This window comes from Tamandua tetradactyla, chromosome 24 (assembly GCF_023851605.1).
Source record: "Tamandua tetradactyla isolate mTamTet1 chromosome 24, mTamTet1.pri, whole genome shotgun sequence".
NCBI classification, from domain to species: Eukaryota; Metazoa; Chordata; class Mammalia; order Pilosa; family Myrmecophagidae; genus Tamandua; species Tamandua tetradactyla.
Window position 1 is genome coordinate 42,773,640 of NC_135350.1, and position 26,638 is coordinate 42,800,277.

The following is a 26,638-nucleotide window of genomic DNA, read 5'->3' on the forward strand; positions in this document are numbered from 1 at the left end:
CAAAGTTGACTAGTGACTTTGGCTGGAAGGCAGAGTTTGAAAGCCATGAACTTGGATATTTAGCAGAAGAGATTTCCAAATTAAATGTGGAAACTGCAGCCTGGTTTCTCCTTGCAGCTTATAGTGAAATGCGACAGGAAGGAGATAAGCTGAGAACTGAACTCTTGGGCACAAAGAAACTAGAAATTGATATTCTGGAAAATTCTGGGCTTCCAGGAAGGGAGACCCCAGAGAATAGTGCCCCGCATGAGGTCTTGGCCAAATGTGAAACCAGTCAGCCATTTCAGAGAAAGCCAGAATTGGACATGGAGTTATCCAGGAAGGATTTGTGGAAATGCCTTGTGTCTCATGGGCATGATCCAATGTTACTGCACAGAAAGCTGATGAGAGTGCTTTGGGACCTGTATAAACAGAGCCACTGCCAGTCTAGACTAGGGTTTCAGAGAAAGGACACATTGGAGGAAAAATAACTTCAGAGGCAAAACCATGGAGGCTGAGGTCTGAAGTCAAGAAGCCTCGGGCCAGGACAGCAGTCCCACCCAAGCCTGTGGAGACGGTGAGTTTGCCCCAAAGGCAGAGGATGGGCCTTCTACCTCGTTATGGTGGAAGAGTCACGCCACCTTAGGCCTTGGAGTGGGTGAAGCACATTCCTTGGGGTTTGGGGAGAGCCTGGCTGCCACCACATGGAGGGGTTGAGTGTGTGCCCCAGAGATGGCAGAGAGCCTGGGTGCAGCTCCAATGCTTGGAGAGGGTGGAGCTGAGAAAAAGGTGGTCTCCCCAAAGTCCCCCAAGGTTGTATTCAGAGAGAGGCAGGCCTCTGCATAGGCCCTTGGAAAGGGTGGGACTGCTGCTTTCAGAAGCCCCAAAGATGAATGACTCTCAGACTTTGAAATCTAATGGACTTTGTCCTGCAGGTTTTCAAAACTGCTTGGATCCTGTGACCTCTGTGTTCCTTCCTTCCTATGGAAACGGGTGTATGTATCCTATGAATGTTCCTTCTTTGTATTTTGGCAGCAAATAACTTCTTATGAGTTTCCAAAGGTCCAGAGACAGAGGAGAATTTGCTTGAGCACAGAACATGCTTGTACCTAACTTTGATGAGATTTTATACTGGTTTTAATCTGTATTGCATTTGATTGTTACTGAAATGCTTTAAAGTTTTCTCATATTGTAATGGAATTAATGTATTTTGTATATGGGAAAAACATGTCTTTTTTAGGGCCCAGAGGGTGCAATGTGCTGGTTTGAAATGATGCATAAACCCTAGAAAAGCCATGTTTTAATCCTAGTCCCATTTTGTGAAGGCAGCCATTTCTTCTAATCCCTATTCAGCATTGTATGTTTGAAACTGTAATTAGATCATCTCCCTGGAGATGAGATTTAATCAAGTGTGGTTGTTAAGCTGGATTAGGTGACATGTCTCTACCATTTGGGTGGGTCTTGATAAGTTTCTGGAGTCCTATTAAAGAGGAAACATTTTAGAGAATGAGAGATTCAGAGAGACCAGAGAAGAATGACATAGCCTTGAGAAGCAGAGTCCACTAGCCAGTGACCTTTGGAGATGAAGAAGGAAAATGCCTCCCAGGAAGCTTCATGAAATAGGAAGCCAAGAGAAGAAGCTAGCAGATGATGCCATGTTTGCCATGTGCCCTTCCACTTGAGAGAGAAACCCTGAAATTCATCGACCTTCTTGAACCAAGGTATCTTTCCCTGGGTGCCTTAGATTGGGCATTTCTATGGACTTGTTTCAAATGGGACGTTTTCTCAGCCTTAGAACTGTAAACTAGCAACTGATTAAATCCCCCTTTTGAAAAGCCATTCTGTTTCTGATATATTGCATTCTGGTAGCTAGCAAACTAGAACAGTATCTTTACCTGGATGCCTTAATTTGGACTTTTTTATGGCCTTAGAATGGTCAACTTGAAACTTAATAAATTCCCTTTTAAAAAGCCCCTTCATTTCTGACCTATTGCATTTCTGGCAGTATTGACAAACCAATATACTTTTGATTCTTACCTTTTGAAGTGTTTTTATCATGCAAGAATGCTGAAATTCATCAAATGCCTTTTCTGTATCAATCAAGATAATCATGTGTTTTTTCCATTTAATTTGTTAATGTGATGTATTACATTGATTGATATTCTTGTGTTGAACCACTGTTGCATGCCTGGAATAAAACCCACTTGGTCGTGGTGTATAATTCTTTTAATATACCATTGGATTCCATTAGCAAGGTTTTTTGTTGAGGATTTTTGCATCTATATTCAATAAGAAAGATTGGTCTGAAGTTTTCTTTCCTTGTAGTATCTTTATCTGGACTTGGCATTAGCGTATGTTAGCATCATAGGATGATTTAGGCAGTGTTTGTCTTCAATTTTTTGGAAGAATTTGCACAGGAATGATATTAATTCTTGGAATGCTTGGTACAACTTGCCTGTGAAGCTATCTGGTCCTGAGTTTATCTTTGTTGGTAGGTTTTTGATGACTGATTTGATCTCTTTACTTGTGATTGGTTTGTTGAGGTCTTCTATTTCTTCTTGAGTCCATTGTTTGAGTGTTTCTGGGAAGTTGTTCATTTCATTTAAGTTGTCAAGCTTGTTGGCATACAGTTGCTCATAGTAACCACTTACAATCTTTTCTATTTCTTAAGACTCTGTGGTAATGCCCATGCTCACATTTATGACTTTATTTATTTACAGCTTCTCTCTTTTTGTCTTTGTTAGTTTACTAAGCATTTGTTGATTTTATTGATCTTCTCAAAGAACCAACTTTTAGTTTTATTGATTCTCTCTATTGATTTTTTTTATTCTCCATTTCATTACTTTCTGCTCTAATCTTTGTGATTTATTTCCTTCTGCTTGCTTTGGGATTATTTTGCTGTTCTTTCTCCAATTTCTCCAGTTCAACTAGGTCTTTGAGTTTAGCTGTTTCTTATTTTTTAATGTAAGTTTTTAGGGCTATACATCTTTTCTCTCAGCACTGCTTTCACTGCATCCCATAAGTTTTGATACATTGTATTTTCATTTTCATTTGTCTTGAGATTTTTACTGATTTCTCATGCAGTTTCTTCTTTGACCCATTGATTGTTAAGAGCATATTGTTTAACCTCCATTTATTTGTGTGTTTCTCAGTTCTCCATTTGTTATTAATTTCCAGCTTCATTCTATTATGGCCAGAGAAAGTACTCTGTATAATTTCAGTCTTTTAAAATTTAGTAAGACTTGTTTTGTGCTCCAGCATATGGTCTGTCCTGAAGAATGTTCCATGGACACTTGAGAAGACATATCCTGCTGTTTTGGGGTGTGAATCTATTTTATTCCTGCATATTACAAAAAGCTTCTAAAGTTAAAAGTATTTCTAGTACTGCTGATTGCCTGTTGCCCCTGTTTTCTTATAGATTAATTTACTAAAATGTATTATCATATATTAAGAGATTTAATTGATTTGCTTTCCAAATTATTACCTTGGTTATTATTCTCAACAAAAATAATTTATGCTTTAATAATTAGTATCTGATGTATTTTTCCACATTTAGCTGGGATTGGTTGATAAATGGTAGAGGTAAGGGTCTCTCCACTGAGGCCTCCAGGCAATTAGGAAGAGCTGGGAACAGGAAATACATTACAGTATCTTTGGGTAAATGAGCAGTGGTTGTTAACCAAAGATGATTAAGAAAAAGCTAATACAGCTCTTTCCTGTCAAAAAACCTGGCTTTAGCAACATGCCACTCAGCATATCAATTCTGCACTATTGTATTTAGGGAACAAATACCAAAATAACGTGACCTAACTGGAATCTTCTGAATTATTTCTGGTATAGTTGAGGAAAAGATTAGTGGGGCAATGAAAACATTTTGTGTAAGTACACTTTGAGGTTTTCATAAGACAATGATTTGAATTTTCTTAGTTGCAAAGCAAATTTAGCACCTGTCACATGGCAATCTGGTCAAAGAATGAGTGAATAGTATCAATCTGCATATATGGATTAAGGAAATAATTCAGAACTATGGAATAAATGACAAATATTAGATAAAAGATTCATAAACCTTTCATAACACAGAGCAGTATCAGGAAAAATTGATAATTTGGAAATGAGCAAAAGAGATTACTGGGGAGCCTTGGTGTGTGTATTGGGCTTTGCCTACAAGTCCAGTTGGGGATTCTCTAGTTTTATAAGCTAACTTTTACCTTATAGTGGTAGTTAGGTTCAGGTGTCACCTTGGCCAGGTGATGATGCCCCATTGTTCTGTTTCTGTGGACTTAAATAATCAATATGTGAAATTCGTCTATGGCTGATTGCATTTGCAGTCGGCTAAGAGGAGTACTTTCCACAGTGAATGAGGTTTAATTTAATTAGCTTAAAAGACAGAGGTCAGAAGGAAGCTCAATGAATCACAGCCCAAGCAGCTCAGCATACCTCATCTCAGCACTAGCAACCCAGCCCAGACGTTTGGAGATGCAGAAAGGAACTGCCCTAGAGCAGGCCACTGGAACCCAGAAGCCAGGATAGAAGGCCAGCAGACATTACTATGTGCCCTTCTGTGTAACAGAGACCTTCAGATGAAAGCTAGCTGCCTTTCCTCTGAAGAACTATAAATATTTAACTAAATAAATCTCCTTTTACTAAAAGCTGATCCATCATTCTCAAGTATAGACCATATGCTGGGTCACAAAGAAAGTCTCAATAAATTTAAAAAGAGTGAAATCATACAAAACACTTCCTCAGATCATAAAGGAATGAAGTTGGAAATCAATAATAAGCAGAGTGCCAGAAAATTCACAAATATATGGAGGCTCAACAACACACTCTTAAACAACCAGTGGGTCAAGAAGAAATTACAAGAGAAATCAGTAAATATCTCGAGGCAAATGAAAATGAAAACACAACATATAAAAATTTATGGGATGCAGAAAAGGCAGTGCTAAGAGGGAAATTTATTGCCCTAAATGCCTATATCAAAAAAGAAGTAGGGGCAAAAATCAAGGAATTAACTGTCCACTTGGAAGAACTAGAAAAAGAACAGCAAACTAACCCCAAAGCAAGCAAAAGGAAAGAAATAATGAAAATTAGAGCAGAAATAAATGAAATTGAGAACATGTAAACAATTGAGAAAATCAACAAAACCAGAAGTTGGTTTTATGAGAAAATCAATAAGATTAATGGACCCTTAGTGAGGCTGACAAGAAGAAGAGAGAGGATGCAAATAAATAACATCAGAAATAGAAGAGGAGACATAACCATGGAACCCAGAGAAATAAAGGAAATAATGAGAGAATACTATGAGCAACTTTATGCTAATAAATTCGACAATATAGATGAAATGGACAACTTTCTAGAAAGGCATGAACAACCAATATTGACTCGAGAAGAAATAGATGACCTCAACAAACAATCACAAGTGAAGAAATTGAATCAGTCATTAAGAAGCTGCCCCAAAAGAAAAGTCCAGGGCAAAATGGCTTCACATGTGAATCCTACCAAATATCCCAAATATTAGTACCAATTCTGCTCAAACTCTTCAAAAAAATGTAAGAGGAGGGAAAGCTACCTAACTCATTCTCCAAAGCCAACATCACCCTCATACCAAAGCCAGACAAAGATATTACAAAAAAGAAAACTATAGACCAATTTCTCTAATGAATATAGATGCAAAAATCCTCCCCAAGATTCTAGCAAATCAAATCCAGCAGCACATTAAAAGAATTATACACCATGACCAAGTAGGATTCATCCCAGATATGCAAGGATGGTTCAACATAAGAAAATCAATTAATGTAATACGCCATAACAACAAATCAAAGCATAAAAACCACATGATCATCTTGATTGATGCAGAAAAGGCATTTGACAAAATTCAACATCCTTTCCTGTTGAAAACACTTCAAAGGATAGGAATAGAAGGGAACTTCCTCAATATGATAAAGGGAATATATGAAAAACCCACAGCTAACATCATCTTAATAGGGAAAAACTGAAAACTTTCCCCCTAAGATCAGGAACAAGACAATATCACCACTGTTATTCAACATTGTGTTGGAAGTTCTAGCCAGAGTAATTAGACAAGAAAAAGAAATACAAGGCATCAAAATTGGAAAGGAAGAAGTAAAACTCTCACTGCTTGCAGATGATATGATACTATATGTTGAAAACCATGAAAAATCCACAGCAAAACTACTAGAGCTAATAAATGAGTACAGCAAAGTGTCAGGTTACAAGATCAACACTCAAAAACCTGTAGTGTTTCTATACACTAGTAATGAAGACTCGGAGTAGGAAATTAAGAAAAAAATCCATTTACAATTGCAACCAAAAGAATAAAATATTTAGGAATAAATTTAACTAAAGAGACAAAAGACCTATACAGAAAGAACTATAAGAAATTGTTAAAAGAAATCACAGTAGACCTAAATAAATGGAAAGGCATACCGTGTTCATGGATTGGAAGACTAAATATAGTTAAGATGTCAATTCTACCTAAACTGATTTACAGATTCAATGCAATACCAATTAAAATCCCAACAACTTACTTTTCAGAAATAGAAAAACCAATAACCAAATTTGTCTGGAAGGACAGAGTGCCCCAGATAGCTAAAAGTATACAGAAAAAAAAAAAATGAAGTCAGAGGTCTCACGCTACCTGACTTCAAGGTGTATTATGAGGCTACAGTGGTCAAAACAGCATGGTGCTGGCATAAAGTAGATATTCTGACCAATGAAATCAAACAGAGTGTTCAGATTCATCTCATCTGAACAACTGTCCATCTCATCTATGGGCAATTGATCTTAGATAAGGCTGTCAAACCAAGTCATGTGGGACAGAACAGTCTCTTCAATAAATGGTGCCTAGAGAACTGGATACCCACATGCAAAAGAATGAAGAAAGATCCATATCTCACACCTATACAAAAATTAACTCAAAATGGATCAAAGACCTAAACATTCGATCTAAGACCATAAAACTGTTAGAAGAAAATGTAGGGAAATAGCTTATAAATCTTATAAGTAGGAGGCAGTTTCTTAGACCTTACACCCAAAGCACAAGCAGTGAAGAAAGAAAGAAAGAAATGGGAACTCCTCAAAATTGAACACTTTTGTGCATCAAAGAACTTTGTCAAGAAAGTAAAAAGACAGCCTACACAATGGGAGACAATATTTGGAAACGATATAGCAGATAAAGGTCTAGTATCAAGAATATATAAAGAGATTGTTCAATTCATCAATAAAAAGACAGCCAACCCAATTACAAAATTAGAAAACGACTTGAACAGAAGAGGAAACACAAATGGCCAAAAGGCACGTGAAAAGATGCTCAACTTCCCTGGCTATTAGGGAAATGCAAATCAAAACCACAATGAGATATCATCTCACACCCAACAGCATGGCTATTATCAATAAAACAGAAAACAACAAGTGCTGGAGAGGATGTGGAGAAAGAGGCACACTTATCCACTATTGGTGGGAATGTCAAATGTTACAACCACTGTAGAAGGCAGTTTGGTGGGTCCTCAGGAAACTAAGTATAGTTTGCCATATGACCCAGCAATACCATTGCTAGATATCTACTCAGAGGACATGAGGGCAGGATACAAATGGACATTTACACACCAATGTTTATAGCAGCATTATTTACATTTGTGAAGAGATGTAAAGAGCCAAATGTCCATCAACAGACTAGTGGCTAAACAAGCTGTAGTATATACATATGATGGAATATTATGCAGCTGTAAGACAGGATAAAGTTATAAAGTATGTAACAACATGGATGGACCTTAAGGACATTATGCTGAGTGAGCCTAGCCAGAAACAAAAGGACAAATACTGTATGGTTTCACTGATATGAACTGACATTAGTGAATAAATTTAGAGAATTCCGTTGATAGCAGAGACCATCAGGAGATAGAAATAGGGTAAGATATTGGGTAATTGGAGCTGAAGGGATACAGATTGTGCAACAGGACTGATTGTAAAAACTCAGAAATGGATAGCACAATACTGCCTAAGTGTAATACAATAATGTTAGAACCCTGAATGAAGCTGAATGTGAGAATGATAGAGGGAGGAGGACTGGGGGCACAAATGAAATCAGAACGAAAGATAGACGTTAAAGTCTGAGATGGTATAATCTAGGAATGCTTTGAGTGTATAATGATAGTGACTCAATATACAAATTGAAATATATTTTTGCATGAGGAAGAACAAAGGAATGCCATTATTGCGGGGTGTTGAAAATAGATGGTAATTAATACTTTAAAATTTTAACTTATGTGTGAGACTACAGCAAAAAAATGTTTATTTGGTACAAAATTTATATTTTGACTAATGCAGTTCCTATTATAACTTATGTGGACAGCTTAATTGAACACCATAAGTATGTGGAACCTTGAGTAGGGCATAAGATTTTGTAGGTTTGTCCAGAGTGATGCCCCAATAAACCCCAGAGTGATTTGAATAGTGAATAAAAAAGTATTTGCAAAGTCCCCTTGGGGGGATGGTGAGAAAGGGGGAAAATTCAACTTCCCCAAGTGGAAAATTCTTGAAATTCTCACAAGCAGTAGGGACAACCAAAGCAATAGCCTGAGTGCCCAGTCTTGAGGTTTGTTCATATGAAACTCAACCCCACAAAGGACAGGTCAAGCCTACTTAAAATTAAGCCTAAAAGTCACCCCCAAGAGAACCTCTTTTGTTGCTCAGATGTGGCCTCTCTCTCCAGCCAACACAATAGGTAAACTTACCACCCTCCCCCGTCTATGTGGGACATGACTCCCAGGGGTGTGGACCTTCCTGGCAATGTGGGACAGAAATCTTAGAAAGAGCTGGGACTCAACATCAAGGGATTGAGAAAACGTTCTTGATCAAAAGGGGAAGAGCGAAATGAGACAAAATAAAGTGTCAATGGCTGAGAGATTCCAATCAGAGTCGAGAGGTTATCCTGGAGGTTATTCTTATGCATTAAATAGATATCACCTTGTTAGTCAAGATGTATTGGAGAGGCTGGAGGGAACTGCCTGAAAGTGTAGAGCTGTGTTGCAGTAGCCATGTTTCTTGAAGATGATTGTATAATGATCTAGTTTCACAATGTGACTGTGTGATTGTGAAAACCTTGTGTCTGATGCTCCTTTTATCTACTGTGGCAGTTAGATTCAGGTGTCAACTTGGCTAGGTGAAGGTGCTTAGTTCTATTGCTGTGGACATGAGCCAATGGCATGTGAACCTCACCTGTTGTTGATTACATCTGCTGTCGGCTAGGAGGTGTGCCTGATGCAATGAATGATGTTTGATTTAATTGGCTGGTGCTTAAATAGAGACTCAATGTAGCACAATGCAAGCAGCTCAGCATACCTCATCTCAGCACTCACAGCTCAGCCCAGGCCTTTGGAAATGCAGAAAGGAACACCCCTGGGAAAACTGTTGGAATCCAGAAGCCTGGAGAGAAGGCCAGTAGAGATCATCCTGTACCTTTCTGCATAAGAAAGAAGCTCAGTTGAAAGTTGGCTGCCTTTCCTCTGAAGAACTAATGAAATAAATCCCCTTTTATTAAAAGCCAGTCTGTCTCCCGGTGTGTTGCATTCTGGCACCTAGCAAACTAGAACATCTACCTTATCAACAGATGAGTAAAACACACAGAATAAAAATAAATAATAGAGGGAACAAATGTTAAAATAAATTTGGTAGATTGAAATGCTAGTGATCAATGAAGGGAGTGGTAAGGGGTATGGTATGTATGAATTTTTTTCTGTTTTCTTTTTATTTCTTTTTCTGAATTGATGCAAATGTTCTAAGAAATGATCATGATGAGGAATATGCAACTATGTGATGATATTGTGAATTACTGATTATATATGTAGAACAGAATGATCATATGTTAAGAATGTTTGTTGTTGTTTGTTGTTATATTTTTTTAAAAAAATTAAAAAATTATTTTAAAAAAAAAGAGAAAACAAAGCCAATCCATCTCTGGCATGTTGCATTCTGACAATTTTAGCAAACTAAAAGAAAGGGATGCATTGTATTCAATTAAGCTATTTTAAACTCTATAGGCAGAAAAATTAGATTGTGGAAAGCTGATAAGCTGACACAATTCCTGTTCATGGCAATGCAAATGAATTCAGTTATTGACACTCTAAATCTTTCTAAGTCAACATCTCATTTCAACTAATTATAACATCTTGCTGGTTAATTAATGCATTAAATAAAAATAATCTAATCTCAGAAGTGACTTCACACCACTTCTGTTGAATTCTGTTTTTAGAACTGAATCATCAGATGTGCTTCCATGTATCCTGACATGTGGCAGAGGAGCCAAGGATCACTGGCAGTCAATCTTCATTAAGAAAGCATTGTTTTGATGAATGCTTTGATATGCATATTTTCCTGGACTCTAACCATTCAAAATAAACAAGAAAAGGGGATTTCATCAACACAGCGATGTAAGATATCCTCTGAAAAAACCTCCACAGATATTTAGTGAAGAAAAGGACAAATCCCACTTGCTTAGAACTCTGGTGGATGGCAGAGACTAGAAAAGGACTCTACAAATATTGACTGAAGAAATGAAAATGTATTAGGTAGGAAAATTCCATCCTGGACCACACATCAGTTCCCATCCCCTCCCCCTCCCTCAGTCCTGCACAGCTTGGGAGGAACACAGAGGCACCATGGCAAAGGTCCCTCCAACCACAGACAATGATTACAGAGCATCTCATGGCAGCGAGTTAGAATTCCATGCATATCCAGATACAGAGACCTAATTCTGCTGAGACCCAGGGTGGAACACAAGCAGCTGAGGAGTGCTGAGTAAAAAGGGCCTCTGGTAAGGTGCAGTAGGGGGGCAGAAATGCCAAAAGAAGCAATCAGATACATCCTGAAAGATTAACCATACTGAAAAGGAGTTTGTAAGAAAGGAAGAGAGAGAGAGAAATTTATATATGGCATATAAAAATGAGGGCAAAAAGGCTGAAGCACTGCCTTTACAGAAATAACTCTGAACTTTAATGGATTAAACACCCTGATCAAAAGACACAGTTTGTTGAAACACAGGGAACCCAGAATAAGAAAGAGGTACTTTAATCCTGTATAGATTATTTTAATGCCTGGAAACATCCTAGAGTATATTAACCAGGTAATCAAAAAGCATTGGCAAAATCCCCTGAGGGAGGGGAGAAAGAATATGGAACTATTAAACCTTACCATCAGGGAATCCCCTGATACTGTGTCAAACTTTAGGGACACCCAAATCAATAGGTCATGCCCTCAATCTTGAGGCTTACTCTTGTGAAGCCTAAGTAAGTAGTGGTGGAACTTAGACTACTGATAGGCATGCCTGAGAGTTACTTCTGTAGGACCTCTGTTGTTGCTCAGAAGTGGCCCCAGTCTCTCTAAGCCCAACTCTGTAGGTGAAATCATTGCCCTCCCTGCCTACATGGGACATGACATCCAGGGATGAAAGTCTCTTTGGCAATGTGGGAGATGACTCCCAGGGATGAATCCAGACCTGGCACTGTGTGATCAACAATTCCATCCTGACCAAAATGGGGAAAAGAAGTGTAATTAATGAAGTATCAGTAGCAGAGAGAGTTTGAATACAGTTGAGAGGTTACTCTGGAGGTTGCTCTTATGCAAGCTTCAGGTAGATCTTGCTACTTACCATAACCTGCCAACCCCCAACCAAGACCATTCCAGCCAATCCTAAAGAACACCTAGGGCAATATATAAGATTCCACAAGGGTTCCATGTATTAGAGTAACTTTCCAGAAACCTTCAACCTCCAGATGATTCCCTGGGCAGATAAATCTTGAAACCTAGCCCAGCTTCTCCAGAACATCAGATAGTTCCATCTCCCTACCCCATATTAGTGATAGACCCTTCCAATATCAAAACTTTAGAATTGCCATAGCCCAAACAACCCTAAAGAGAGGTATTGAAAGATCAAAGGTGATGGTGGAGTTATACATAGAAGATGGGATTTAAGAAATGAAAATGAATGCTGAATCATTAAATTGATATCTCTTTTAGTCTCCATTATTTTAGAGCAGCTAGAAGTAAAAACCTAAAATTGTGAAATTGTAACCCATGTCAAAGTCTGAAATATGTTCTACAACTAATTGTGCTGTGCTTTGAAATTTATAGCTTTTTTGTATATCTGTTATTTTTCACAAAAAAAGAAGGAAAAAAGTCGATTGTGATGATAAAAAAAATATTTAAGCCCTCCAGCCTCCTATATTCTGGAGCAGCTAGAAGGAAAAATATGAGAGGATCGAATAGTAGCCCATGACAAACTGTTGGATCTGTCCTGTAACCACTTGTTGAAGAGTGCCTTGAATACTATTGCTTTTTTATTTCTTTGCTTTGTATACATATCTGTTACACTATACAATAACAAAAGTTAAAAATAAAAGACACACATTGGCAAAATGTATTTAAAAAGCATGATCCAATTATATATTGTATACAAGACACTCAACTTAGACCCAAAGATATAAAAAGATTGAAAGTGAAAGGATGGAAAGAGATATTCCTTGCAAATTGTAACCAGAAAGAGTTAGGGTAGCTATTTTAATATTGGACCAGATAGACTTTAAGTCAAAAGCTGTAATAAGAGACAAAGAAGGCCACTATATATTAATAAAAGGGGCAATCCACCAAGAAGAAATAATAATCATAAGTAATTGTGCACCTAGCCATGATGCCCCAAAATGCATGAAGGAAACAGTTGCAAAACTGAAGAGAGAAATAGACACCTGTGCAATAATAGCTGGAGACTTCAATATACCACTCTTCTCAATAGATAAAACATCTAGGCAGAAGACCAATAAGGAAACAGAGAGCACAAATATAAATGAAGTGGATCTAACATACATATACAGAACATTGCACTTCAGAACAGCAATATATACATTCTTCTCAGGTGCACGTAGATAATTCTTCAGGATAGACCGTATGTAGGGTCATGAGGCAAATTTCAATAAATTTAGCATCTTCTCTGACCGTATGGAATGAAGCTGGAAATCCATTATAGGCAGAGAACTGGAAATTTCACTAATATATCAAAGTTAAATAACACTCAATCAGTGGGTCAAAGAATAAATTGCAAGGGAAATAAGTAAAAAATATATATTTTTTAACTTTTCTATTTATAATATATATACAAAACAAAGAAAGAAAAAAAACAATAGTTTTTCAAAGCACTCTTCAACACGTAGTTACAGGACAGATCCCAGAGTTTGCCATGGGCTACCATATCATCCTCTCAGAATTTTTCCTTCTAGCTGCTCCAGAATATAGGAGGCTAGAAGGAATAAATATTTTTTTTTATCATCACAATCAACTTTTTTTTCTTTTTAGTGAAAAATAACATCTATACAAAAAAAACCCCCAATAAATTTCAAAGCATAGCACAACAATTGATTGTAGAACAAATTTCAGAGTTTGGTATAGGTTACAATTCCACAAATTTAGGTTTTTACTTCTAGATGCCCTAAGATACCAGAGACTAAAAGAGATCAATGTAATGATTCTGCAGTCATATTCATTTGTTCTACCATACCTTCTCTGTGTAACTCCACCATCACCTTTGATCTTTCTATCCTACTCTTTATGGGTATTTGGGCTATTTATTAGATTTTTTTTAGACCTGCTATATATAGGATCACATCTGCAAAATGGATAACTATTCCTAGGAACCTGTGTCCTAATCCCTGGAACTTGTAAATATTTTGGGTTACCTGGATTTAAGGTTGCTAGTCAGAAGACCTTATAATATGGAGATTATCCTGGATTATACAGTTGGCCTAATATTATTTAGGGTCCTTAAATGGGAAGAGGGAGGCACAAAAGCCAGAGTCTGGGATGTGAAGACAAAAACAGAGGTTGGAGTGATATGACTGTTGGCTTTAAAGATGGAAGTGGGTAACACACCAAGGAATGTGGGCTGCCTCTAGAAGCCAGAAAAGGCAAGAAAACAGTTTCTTCCCTATAGCCTCCAGAAAGAATACCGACTTACTGACATATTGGCTTTAGCCCTGTGAGACCCATTTTGGATTTCTGGCTTCAGAAATGTAAGATAATAAATTTGTATTATTTTTAGCTACTACATTTGCCTCCTGAGGGACTTGAAGCTGAAACAGGATTTTATTTTCTTGTTTGTATGAATTTCGGTGTGTGTTTAAAGCCTGGCCATATAAAAGACAGATCTGCATTTCATTCTAGAACAGAGTGTTCAGGAGATAATAAGTGGAGTTGACAGAACTTGCTGGCCAGTGGCATGCAGAAAAGGGAGGGTGAGGAATTAGGAATCCCAGGCAGGTTTTTGTCTTGGATGGCCAGGTGGGTGGTCATGCCATTCCTGGAGATGGGCACTGCAGGAGGAGGAATCAGATTGAAGGAAGATGGGGGAGAGAAAGACTGAGTATCTAATGTCAGGGGTATTTAGGAATTTTACATATATGATCCCTAATCCCTAACATAAACTTGCAAGGTTGGGTCTACTGATGTTACGGAGAATACAGAGAGAGTAACTTGCCTTAATTCAAACAAAAGAGTCAATAGGAAATTTATACCTGGAGGCCAGATCTTGTTCTCTGCTCTACTCCCCTAGCTATGCATTTGTTCTTCTATGCCCACAGTGAGTTTGAAGAGCTTTTGACACATCTGGGGCACATGCTAGCAGGAAGCTGGACTTGCTAGTTTTAAAGGCTGGAGATATTGTTTGGAAACTAGTAGCATTGTAGGTGGTGGTTATAAAAGAAGGGGTCAGGGTAAAGAAAGTAAGAGGATTTCTTCATAATAAGTCAAAACTAAGTGTATTCATCATACTTTATTTTCTATCAGAAGGGTCAGGATATTTTCATACTCTATGAAGAATTCGATTGATTATAAATAACAATTAGAGACTGGACCATTGGCTATTCATATTATTTACTACCAGGTGCAGATTGAGTGTTTTTAAAAAGTAAGTAGAAATGTGGGATTACCTGCGGATTCCCAACTTTTTTCTGAACAGTAAGTACTTTTGTTCTGAAAAGTAAGTACCTTTATTCATCCCAAGTGCCTAAGGAAAGGTAGATACTCCAATTTTTACTTATGTAACTCTCATATAATTAGTATTAAATCTTGTTTTATTTTATCCATGCTTTGTAATAGTTTAATCTTTGTCACTATTTAGGAACTATTCATGCGTATTAATTAAATGCATCAAATTTGAATAACCAGGTGTCTTAACATACTGCTTATGGACCCCAGAATATTTATTTATTCATTCAGCAGCTGTTGAGTGCATTTTTGTTCTATGCTAATATTGTTCTAGGTGCTGGAGTACAACAATAAATATGATAGGCATGTTAATCCCTCCTTCTTGGAGCTTACATGAGGGGAAAGATAGACAACAATAACAAAAATCTATGGAATGCATTTATGATATGTTCTATGGAGAAAAGTAGAGCAGCCAAATGAAAAGGTAGGAAGGGTGAGGAATGGAATATGGGGAGGACATGAGTATACTATTTTATTTAGAGTAGTCAGGGAAGGCCTCCTTTGCTGGATAAAATTTAAGCTCCAGCCTGAAGGAAGGAATGGAAAAAATCACACACATAATTTAGGAAAAGGACAGTCCAGGCAGAGGGAGAATCAGGTTATAGGCCCTGAGGCAAGAGTTTGCTAGGTGTATAAAGAACTGAGTAAGTAAAAAGATGAGTGGAGGTCAGGGTGGGGTTGGGGTAGGAGCACTGGGCCATGTAAGCCCTTGTAGACCATATTAAGTGCTGGGGCTCTGAGTGGATGAGGTACCCAAAGATCAGAAGCCATTGGAATGTTTAAAAAGAGGGGTGATAAGTCTTAAGTCTTAAAAGGATAGTTCTGGTGCCATGTTGATAATAGATTGTAATAGTTAAGACAGAATCAGGGGAGCAGTTAGAAGGCTTCTAAGTCGATAATGACTTGGACCAGGATGTTAATTATTGTGGAGATGGCAAAAGATCTTCAGAAGTTTAAAGGTAGAGGCACAGAATTTCCTGTTAGCTTGGATATGGAATGTGAGAGAAAGAGACGGGTTGAGGATGACACTAAGGTTTTTGGCCCTAATAACTGGAAGGAGGATGGGGTTTCTCTTAGAGAAAGAGAAGACTATGGGATTAGCAGGACTTTGACTTTGGACACGTTAAGTTTGCATAGACTTAACATGGAATCTGTCATGATTATTAAGTTGTATGGAAAGAGACTATGAAATTCAGCCTCTACACCTGGGAAGTAGAGTCTGGCTGAGAAATCTCTGAGTTCATCAAATGGCTTAGGAGAGGCAGAGAAGATTAAATTATCCACAGCATTTTCAGTAAGTCCAACAAAGAGTAATACACTTGTAGAAAATTTCTGAGGAGTGTGTGGATTCTGAACTTCTCCCTTCTTAATTATATTGAGATATTATAGACACATAGTAAAGGACACGTAACTTAAATACAGAACTTGCTGGAGTTTTACATATGTATGCACCTGTGAAAGAAATCGCCACCCAGATCAAGGTGTAGGACATTCCAGCACCTGGGAAAGCTCCTTCATGTCCCCTTGCCAGCCACTACTGGCTCTCCCCACTCCCTAGAGGTAACCATTGTCCTAACTTCTATCACCAAAAATTGCTTTACTTCTTGTATTTTATATAAACCAAATATTAAAGTATGTTCTTGTTTGTGTCTGATTTCTTTCAGTCATCATGTCTGTGAGTTTCATCTATGTGATTGCATGTAGCTCTAGTTTCTTTGTTATGGTTTATGGTTTTACTGATTATATAAATAAACCACAATTTACTTATCCATCTTGGTTGTATTGGTTAGAGCTCTCTAGAGAAACAGAATCAACATGAAATATATGTAAATATAAAATTTATAAAAGTGGCTCACATAACCATGGGAACATAGAGTCCAAAATGTATAGGGCAGGCTGTGAAGCTGATGACTCCAATGGAGGGTCTGGATGAACTGCACAGGAGAGGCTCGCTGGCCAAAGCAGAAACGGTATCTGTCTCTTCTGAATCCTCCTTAAAAGGCTTCCAGTTATTAGAGTAAGCATCATTTATTGCAGAAGACACTCCCTTTGGCTGATTACAAATGGAATTAGCTGTGGATGCAGCCAACATGATCATGATTTAATTCTATGAAATGTCCTCATAGCAACAAACAGGCCAGCACTTGCCCAACCAGACAAACAAGTACCACCACTTGGCCAAGTTGACACATAAACCTGACCATGACAGATGGATATTGGATATTGGGTTTGTTTCCAGTTTAGGGCTATTATGGATAGAGTTGCTATGAATACTCTTGACATGTCTTTTGGTGGCAACTTATCAGTTTTGCAAATGAGTCACTCTTTGCTCTTGTAAAAATTCATGTAACTTGATGCCATCCTTATCCAAATGCCATCTCTGTTTTTACCCCTAGTCAACCAGAGAAGAACTCTTGGGATTTCAATATTGTCATATCTCTACAGACAATGCACGCCACAAAGTATGTGTTTTTACCCTATGCCTTACTCTATGCCTCTATGATAGTTTCTTACTTGTACTCATTTAATTGCCACAAGAACACCTTGAAGTAGGTCCTACTATTTTTCCCATTTTTCAAACAAGGATATGGAGGCATTTGTTGGTAAAGGGATTTGTTGCTATGATGGAGATGATAAGTGCTACAACCTGAACCCAGCTCAGGTCCCACTCATAAAAGAAAAGTCTGGGGCAAGTACTTTTGTTTTTTCCCCCACAATTCTTCTCCAGCCACCTGCTGCTGTGGTGGTCTCCTACAGTTTCCCCTGTAGCATCCCAATCTCCCCATTTTCCACTCTCTTGACACTCTATCTCTCTTATATTTTTGGCAATACTATTTAGGTCTACTCCAACTTTTTCCTTTGTGCTTCTTACTTCTGCCATTTCAAATATTCAAAAAGCCTTCAGCCTGAGCATGACTTTGCTCAGCAAACAAAAGATACTCCAGTTACCAGCCGATATCCACCCTCCTGAGAAGGTTGGATGGGGTGTGTGTGTGGGCAGTCAAGGTACTTTAAAATAATAGCTAATGTTTGGTTTCCTGCCAGATGTAGCTCTCTGAAGGTGTCAATTTTGTTTTTGTTTTTCAGGGATTGTTTTTACCTCTCTTTTCTTGGTGTAATAGGTGGCCTAGTGTTTTGGCTCTTCACTGGACATGAAGGATGATAGACGAGGATATGTCAAATGTGACTCCAAGGTCCTGATCTTGGGGACTGATACAGAATGACTGGCTTGCTCAAGGCACGGAAATTGGAAGGACATGATGCTTCCTCCCTTCCCCACCTCCTCCACCCCCTACAACGGAAAGTAGCAGTGGAAGGAAGCTGAGAATTTTATTCGGGCCATGCCAAGTTTGAGATGATAGTAGAATACCGAAGACAATACATTGAGGGAGTGCGAGTTGTATGAGACTGTTGTATAAGAAGGCAAACAAACAATGAAGATAAAGATCTAAGAATAAGCCTGTGGCAGAGAGACTGGAAAACCTCCCTCAAAGAAAGAAGCTGCAAAGGGCCACCTGAGTGGGAGTGGGGAGAATGGAGAGAATCCAAGAATAACAACAAGCAAAGAAAAGCTGGAAGGATAAGAAGAGTATCAGAAAGTTGCAGTATTAATGGATGCCAAAGAAGAAAAAAGTACTACATCCAACATTTATTAAGCCCTTAGTAATGACGTTATTCCAGTTAAAATTCTCAATAACTATATGATCAAAATAGTATTACTATAACTCTCCTTGCTGATGAGGAAACCAGCTTAGGAAGGTTACATTATTTGCCCTGAATCATATATTAACTAATCAAATCAAGATTAGATGGATCCTAGAATCCAAGTCCTTAAGGTGCATCCTTTACTTGAGAATCCAGAGTTTCTATATAACTGCTGACAATTATATAGTCATTATTGTGTATCAGGCTGTTTTAGTTTGCTAAAGTTGCCAGTTTGCAACATATCAGAGATGGACCGGCTTTTGATAAGTGATGTATTTTATTACAGATTTACAGTTTCTCAGAGGAAAAGCAGCTAGCTTTCATCTGAGTTTCTCTGTGACATGGGAAGGCACAGGGCAATGTCTGCTGGCTCTCTCCTGGCTTCTGAGTTCCAACAGCTTTCCCTGCGGTGTATCCTTTCTGCATCTACAAGCATCTGGGTCTGAGCCGGTGCCGAGTGCTGAACTGAGGTGTGCTGGGCTGCTGAGCTCCACTGAGCACTCCTTTTAAGCCTCCAGTTAATTAAATTAAATGTCATTCATTGCCAAAGGCACTCCCCTAAACTGACTGTGGATGTAATCAGCCATAGATGAATTTCACATGCTGGTGATTTAAATCCACAGCAACAGAATGGGACACCATGACGTTGCCAAGTTGGCCTCTAAACCTAACTACTAGGCAGGCCATGTTAAGTTCCTTATCAAATTCTCACACTTAACATTTACTAACCCCAAACTACCACCTGAGACCCCACAGCTGTTAAGTAATGGAATTCGATGTTCCAGAGTTTATGCCAAAAAAAAAAAAAAAAAAAGGTTGAGAGAAAAATTAACCACTATTCCATTTAACAGTTAAAAAACATCAAACTTTTTCTCACTGTGCAGTATGTTTCACAGCAGTAAACTTTGAAGTCAGTCTCATCCTCTGTCAGATGGCTCCTGTACTCTCTTTCTGTATTGTGTTCATCTTGCAAGCTCAGCCTCTGAGAGAATTATAACATCTTATCCATTTTGTGGTCTCCTGCCATATTTTCTCCATCAGCCAAAGTACAGAACTTGAAGTTTTTGAAGAGACCAATAGTTTCAGTTGAGCAAATTTAATTACCAAGTAGAGAATAGCTGACTGCCTTAATGTGCTAAAAATGTTAATTTGTGTATGTATTAAATTATCTTCTATTTTTCCTTCTCCATTCTTTTACTTCCTCATCAAAGCAAAGATCAATTTTAAATATTTTTCACTGTCTCCTAGGCTAGTATTCCCTTCTCCCCTCATGAATAGGAGAGCAGTAGTTAAATAAAAATTTATGTGCTAATATGACTAGTATGTAGGGTTACCATATTTAGCAAATAAGAATTTGAATTTCAGATAAATAACAAATAACTTAGTATAAGTATGTCCCCTGTGGTATTTGGCACTTATTTATATTTTTTAAAAATTCATTCATTGTTTATCTGAAATTCAAATTTAACTGAGCATCCTGTATTTAATCTGGCAGCCTTACCAGACTGTGAATTCAGAGCATCTTCTTTCTGATTTGGAAATTCAAATTAATTTGAGTCAGCAATTCCATGGCACAGAACAAGAAATATTGACTCCAGGATTGTGTCCCTTTTGAATTCACCTGGAGATATTTATGAACCACACTTCCTAAGTACTCTGATATTATGGGCAACAAGAGACAGGACGTGCACATTCCCCAGGGAGTAGAACATGAAGGTGTAACTAACACCAAGCAGATTTTTCTGTATTTTTGTAATGTAATTTGACTCTGGATGCCTCATGGCTATCTGATTTCACACAGAATTTTAGCATTTACTGGCTAAGTCTAGCCAATTGAAAATTAGGGTCAATTTTGTAATTCCCCATATTTTTTTTAGGCTTTTTAAAAACTTTTTTTATTGTATAATATAACATATATACAAAGCAAAGCAAAGAAAAGCAATGGTTTTCAAAGCACTCTTCAACAGGTAGTTACAGGACAGACTCCAGAGTTTTTCATGGGTCACCATACCAGATGCTGTTTCCTTTAATATACATGCTATGTGCAAAACCCAACTGTTTTAGTTCCCTTGTTACTACAGCAAATGTCAGGCAATGGACAGGCTTTAATAAATGATAATTTAATGGCTTACAGTTTTGAAGCTAGGAAAAGTGCAAAATCAAGGCATAGTCAAGGCATCACCAAGATGATGCTTTCTTCCCTAAGACTTGGCATTCTGGGACTGGCTGCCTATGACCCTTGGTCCTGGGCTCCTCTGTCACGTGGCAAAGCATATGGTGGCCTCTCCTGGCCTCTCCCTTCTCCTCTGGGTTCTATTAACTTTCCGATTCTGGCTTCTCCCTTTGTGGCTTTTTTCTCCCTCTATGACCTTCACTCTAAGGCCTTCAGTAATAGGATAAAGACCCATCCTGGAACCTGGATATTCCCTAGAACTTTGGGTATTTGTGTGACACCTGAGATCCAGAGCTAGAGTCCTGCAGCTACAACTGTCAGCATTACTGAAAACACCAACTGTTAAAAACAGTGAAAAAGTGATCAGACTTAATTAGAGATAGGAATGAAGCTGGTCTGGGTAGGACTAAGGTAAATCAGACTAAAAGGTAAAGGATGATATTGACTGTGTTTTAAAACTTCAACTGCTGTGTGAGACCAAAACAGGAGATGTTTATTTGGTGCAAAATTTATATTTTGGGTAGCACATTAACTAATTTAATTTGCATGGCCAGCTTATTAGAACACCATAATTACATGAAAACTTGAACAGGGAGCGAGATCTTGTTGGTTTGTACAGGTTGGTGTGATGCCCCGATACATCCCAGAGTAATCTGGGCAGAAGATTAAAAAGTATTTGCAAAGTCCCCTTGAAGGACTAAGGAAAAACGTGGAAATATTAAACTTCCCCAACTGGGGAAGACCTGCAGAGGAGAAGCCATGCCTACTTATAGTTATGCCTGAGAGTCACCCCCAGAGAACCTCTTTTTTTTAATTTCAATTTTTAACTTTTTTATTGTATAGTATACATATATACAAAGCAAAGGAGTAAAAAAGCAATAGTTTTCAAAGCACACTTCAACAAGTAGTTACAGGACAGATCCCAGAGTTTGTCATGGGCTACCATACAATCCTCTCGTATTTTTCCCTCTAGCTGCTCCAAGATATAGAAGGCTAGAGGGCTTAAATATTTTTTTATCATCACAGTTGACATTTTTCCTTCTTTTTTTTCATGAAAAATAACATATATACAAAAAGCTATAAATTTCAAAGCACAACACCACAACTCATTGTAGAACATATTTCAGAGTTTGGCATGGGTTGCAATTCCTAGGTCTTCTTTTCTTTTCACAATCACACAGTCACATTATAAAAGCAATATCATTATACAATCATCTTCAAGAAACAAGGCTACTGGAACACAGCTCTACAGTCTCAGGCACTTCCCTCTACTCTCTCTAATACACCTTAAGCTGAAAAGGGGATATCTATAAAGTGCATAAGAATAACCTCCAGGATAACCTGTTGACTCTGAAATCTCTCAGCCACTGACACTTTATTTTGTCTCATCCCAGAGAAACTCTTTTGTTGCTCAGATGTAGCCTTTCTCTCTAAGCCAGCTCGACAGATAAACCCAATGCCCTTCCCTCTATGTGGGACATGACTGACAAGGGTACAAATCTCCCCGGAAACAAGCAACATAACTCCGGGGGATGAGCCTGGTTCTGGCAATGTGGGAGTGAGAACACCTTCTGGGCCAAAAGTTTCAATGACTGACAGATTTCAAATAGAGTCAAGAGGTCATTCTAGAGGTTATTCTTATGCAGGATATAGATATCCCTTTTCAGTTTTTGGTGTATTAGTATAGCTAGGAGGAAATACCTGAAAATATTGATCTGTAATCCAATTGCTTTGATTCTTGAAGATGATTGAATAACTACAGAGCATTTTTAAAACTTTTTTTTTGTTTATAATATAACATATATACAAAGCAAAGAAAGAAAAAAGGAATAGTTTTCAAAGCACTCTTCAGCAAGTAATTACAGGACAGATCCCAGAGTTTATAATGGGCTATGATACCATCATCTCAGATTTTTCCTTCTAGCTGCTCCAGAATATAGGAGACTAGAAGGAACAAATATATTTTTCAATTTTCTTGTCATTACAACTTTTTGTGAAAAATAACATATATATAAAAGCAATAAAATTCAAAGAGCATTTAAAGTGTGTTCATGTGATTGTGAAAACCTTGTGAGTGACATTCCCTTTAACCAGTGTATGGACAATGAGTAAGGGAAAAAAAGACAAAAATAAATAAATAATAAGGGGTGGAGATGGGGGACGGGTGTTTTTGGGTGTTCCTTTTTACTTTTATTTCTATTCTTATTTTGTTTTTGTTTTGTAGAAATTAAAATGTTAAAAAATCTATTGTAATGATGAATGCACAGCTTTATGATAGTGTGAATCATTGATTGTACACTTTAGATGATTCTATCTCAATAAAAAATCACTGTAGGAAAAAAGTCCTATTTGCAAGGGTTCACACCCAAAGGACTGGGTTAAGTTTAAGGACTTGTTTTTCTGGGGCATGTGGCTTCAAATCACCACAGAAACATTGATTAATAAAATATTCAGTGATTATGGTTTAGTCTAAAGTACTTGTTTGATTACACATATTTTTGAAATATGAGAAAATACCTAACAAGACATTGAAAGACAAATCAATTGGAGATTTTACAGTAAATGTTGTTTTTTTAATGTGGCATCTTTGTAAAAATCATTTCACAAATACTTGAGTTAAATCTAAGACAAATGCACAATAAAGCAAGACTCACCACTTACTTATCTATTTTCCATGGCAAGAATTCTTGGAGTTCAGTGTATCTTCACTTCCCAGAAACCAATCAGCCTTACCCAAAAGGCATTGAACTGTGAGAGTGGATGTCTTTCTGTATGTGCTGTGCCCCATAACTACTTGGTTGATTTGTCTGTATCAAAGAATTCACTCATCACTTTTCAGAATAATTGTCTTAATCAAATTCCCCTGATCTTCTAAAGTAGGAGTTTCCTGTTCTTTATTCAGAGGTAGTATTTGAGCTTCTCCCACACTATTTACTCTTTTAAAATAATGCATTCTCTATTTCATTATAAAGCCAATATGATCTTTGTAATCTCCTTACATGCTCTTATTTTCTGATTCTTCAATTTTGGAGTGCATTTTATGCACCAAACCAAAATTCTAGAAACCCAAATTTTCCCCAAATACCATATTTGTGTGCATGCACACTCATATACATATACATAATCATTGCTTTATAAATGATTTCTTTATGCTATTACCTTAAAGAGCAAGTTCTTCCTGGCTTATTTAAAATCCGAAAGTATTTATTTTCTGGCCTCAGTTCATTTGACCTCAGGGCGGTCAAATTTTTCAATAGTCCTTGACTTGACCTAATCATGCTTGTCAATGTGTCCAGGGCAGGAGTGGTAGCAGTAGGGGAGGGGACGGGGAGACCCAGAGGTGGAAAGATGTGATCTGACTATTGAAGACATTTTGGGTGATTGGCTTCTAGCAGCTGACTATGGTGTAGCCACATAACCTTGGGTAGAGGAATGGGATTCAAACTCAGGCAGCCCTGGCTTGTCATTTTGGCTCTTTCACTTTCATGGCATGTGGTTTTGGCCAATTTCCATAATCTCCATAAGTCTGTTAGTTCATTTGTAAAACTGAACGAATAATTCTATAATGCTTACTGTGTCTGTGTGAAATTTGTATTGTAACAAATACTTTCTATTTGCACCAGCATTTTAGACTTGTTACCATTCTAATTAGCAATTCTATACAGGTATTCCAGTTATAGAATAACATTGGCTCAGCTGGGCAGAAAAAAACATGTTTTATTTTAATTGCACTTCTAGGATGTTATCACTTAAACATGTTATTCCTGTTTTCATGGGCTGCTCATAATGTTGCAAATATTTTGCTGCCATGAAAAATCCTTTAACACAATTAGTAGCTTTCAAGGAGAAAGTTTAAAGCATATAATAACAGCCTGCATTTTCCAAGCTCATTTCAACATATTTATCAGCAAAATTTTCTTTGTTTTCCTCTCCTTGAGCCCTGCAATTCAAAGGAGAAGAATGAACCCAAAGTATCATTTTATTGTGTAAAGGAGAAACAAAAATAAAAACTGTAGGAGTCTGTTCCAACTTTCCCTACCCGCCTGGTGAGCTCTTCAGGCACACCTAGAAACAATCTGAAAGATCATTATCTAGATCTAGAGCCAAAATCCACAAATCAACATGCTTCATGAATTTTGAGAGGAAAGGAACACTAGCAGCCCAAGGTTTATTTGTTGCACTGTTGTCAGAATGATTACTTTGATTTTTTTTTTTCTGGCCAAAACTAAAATGAAATTTATGGGTATTTTGTTGGTTTGCTTATTAACTCTTACCCTTTAGGATAGTTTCTAAGATTCAGATTTAGATTTCCATGAGCTGTTGCTTTAAACTCTTGCTAGAAATGTGAGAGGTACAGAATATTGACTATAACAGTGACATTTGCCCCTTTGAAAAATAGAAAAGTGTAAAAAAAGAAAAAAAATCCAACAATCTCACAACTTCAAGTTACCCATTGTTGATGTTTTGGCATATTCCCTTCTAATCTTTTATGATATGCACACCTTTAAACACACGCACACGTGTGCACACACATACATCCCCCACATACTGATACACTGCGTTTTAATATTTTCTTTCTTCACTTAATGTCTCAAAAGCATTTCTCCAAATATAACCTTTAAGGACTGGATTACATGTAGGATTTTTTTTTTTTTTGCCTCTTAATTCTACCATTTTGAGAGGGAGACTCTCAAGCAGCTTGCTTTACGGTGTGGCAGGGTCATATCCATAGCTGTGCTGTGGGGAATCTGGTGGTATCTGTGTGAACCGCCTGCTCTCCGCTTGTTTTCCAGCTTATCCACTTCCATTGCCCATCCTGAGTGGGCATTAGGTCACACATCCTCAAGTCTGGACAGCTCAGCTAATCAATTCTCATTCCCCTAGATCTTAAACCACCTCTCCCCATGATGTGAGTGCCAATTTTAATGGCATTTGCCAGACCTTCTTGGAGATGATGAAAATGGAGGAAAGGAATGTCAGCAAAGCTTCTTTCATAATGCTATGGGCCCACAGCCTAAAGTATAATTGCCAATTATTCCCAGACTTTTCTGATGTAGGGTAGGCAACCAGTCCGATCACTTATTCTAGCCTTTTTTCATGTCCCCAGAATACCCAGCAATGCAAATCAAAACAGGGTTTGGTGTTTTTCCATCTCCAAGGTCAGAGAGGGGGCATATCAGTAACTAAGTGGGGGCACCATTTATTGAGAACCTACTTTGTGCCAGGCACTATGCTCAAAGCTGTTACTATATTTTCTCTCCTAATTCTTACAATGACAGCACCAGACATTCTATTTTATGTGTCTAAATTGAACTTCAGAGAACATAAAAAGAATAGATTTACCAAAGACATCATAGCTGATAATAGATAAGACCAGTATAAGAACACAGACCTATTAGGCTAAGGTTTCATTCTTTCCGCTATGACAATCTGACTCCTAATATCTTATTTGGTGATGTTTTATAGGCCTATCAAGTTGGTTTATTCTCAGTGAATCAAAGGATCTTTCTTTGATACTTTTTTTTGAATACCACATACTGTTCTGCTTCTTTTCTTTTTTTTCTTTTTTCATTTAACAATATACTTTGGAGCTCTTTATGAGTATGGACACATGAATACACTTCAGAATTTTAACATCTGGGTAGCATTCCATTTTCCATTGTACATTATTTGTCTTGTTTCTTAGTATATAAACAACAGAATTGCCTCTGGCTGGTTTGAGTGTTTTATGGA